Raw genomic sequence first — 1,596 nt, 5'->3', positions numbered from 1 at the left:
ACGGAATTTAAATAAAAAGGGTACTAGCTGAAATGTTCATGGTCATGGACTCATGGTCATGAAGTGGGGAATTTGAGCATATGACTCTAAAAATAGAGTGAAATGAGGAAAGTGATGGTGGATAATTTAAATAGCGCTAATGACCATTTTTTTTAATGATAATTGTACCTTTGTGTAACGCAACTCTAGTTGATTTTATTTTTTTTTTCAATTTTTTTTTCGTCTCGTGATTGCGTGACGCAACTGGAGTTTGTGACGCGATTGCGTAACGCAACTAGTAGTAAGTCCATTTTTTTTTTATTGTTTTTAAATCTTTACCCCATAGAGAGATTGAGTACAACAAAGTATTTTCTTTTGCGCATCCGTCGGGACTGACGGGGCTCGAACCCGCAACTTCCGCCTTGACAGGGCGGTGCTCTGACCAATTGAACTACAATCCCAGGGAAATAAGGGATATAGCAGAAATTCTTATTTCTTTCCCCGTGCAGGTATTTCTGAAGAACAAGGGATTATATCATCTGATGGTGGATTCGCGAATTGTTGGGCCGAGCTGGATTTGAACCAGCGTAGACATATTGCCAACGAATTTACAGTCCGTCCCCATTAACCGCTCGGGCATCGACCCAGGAAGAATTCATTTTAGGCTTATTGTGAATCCCTTCGTTCAAAAAATTTCCTAATTAATTTTTTTTGAAAAAATAAAATAATAAAAAATTGTGTCACGCAACCTGAGAATGCGTGACGCAATAGGGACATTTTCGTCATGAAAAAAAATAGAGTCACCAGCGCTATTTAATTTATTCAATTTCACCAAACGCAATTCACCCTGTTTTTAGGGTCATTTGCTCAAATTTCCCCACGAAGTATTGAGACCATTTTAAAAAAAAGTTAAATTTGTTGAAACTGATTTCTTTTGTCAGTTATTTTAACTATTTTTATTTTATTTTATTTTATTTTATTTTATTTTATATATTTACTTCAGTTTTTAATAATTGTATTCTTATTTAGTTTTTTCTTTTTTAATTATTTTCAGTTTTAATTCATATAAAAATTATTATTTTTTCAAAATATTATTTGTTGAGAATAATATATATTTAATTATTTTCCTAATAACTTAATATGTTTTTATTTAAACTTTTAACTAATACATCTAAATTAAAAAGGTCAATCAATTATATTATTTGTTAATATGAATCAATTATATTATTATTTTTAAGAAAAACAAAATTTTAATACAAAAACTAAATTATATGCAGACTGAAACTGAAATTATAAAAAACCAAGTTAAAATAAACTGTTTTTTTTGTAAGATCAGTTAAAAAAAAAAACTGATTTAAAAAATGAGAGAGAATTTAAATTTATTTTATTCGGTTTAATAAAATTTAAAAACTGAAATTAAAAAAAAAAAAGTAAAAAAGCTAAACATAAAAAAATATTATTTAAAAAAAAATCAGAACAAAACTGAACATAGTCAATTAATTATAAGACAGATAAAAAAATACAATATAATAAAAATTAAATATAAATTAAGAATGACAATTAAATAAAAAAATAATTTAAAAGGCTTGAGTTGAAGTAGGAATATGGTAACATTAA

At 27.4% G+C, this 1,596-nt stretch overlaps 2 non-coding genes across 2 annotated transcripts; both read right to left on the bottom strand.

Moving 5' to 3' along the window:
* Positions 1–366: 366 nt before the first annotated feature.
* TRNAD-GUC lies at positions 367–440 on the bottom strand. Its single transcript has one exon. It is a non-coding gene; the product is annotated as a tRNA-Asp (tRNA).
* A 101-nt stretch (positions 441–541) lies between these two features.
* On the bottom strand, positions 542–625 carry TRNAY-GUA. Its single transcript has one exon. It is a non-coding gene; the product is annotated as a tRNA-Tyr (tRNA).
* Positions 626–1,596: the final 971 nt, after the last annotated feature.

Source organism: Impatiens glandulifera, chromosome 1, assembly GCF_907164915.1.
Source record: "Impatiens glandulifera chromosome 1, dImpGla2.1, whole genome shotgun sequence".
NCBI lineage: Eukaryota > Viridiplantae > Streptophyta > Magnoliopsida > Ericales > Balsaminaceae > Impatiens > Impatiens glandulifera.
The sequence above is the reverse complement of the archived record's forward strand: the minus strand, read 5'-3'. Positions and strand labels throughout refer to the sequence as shown.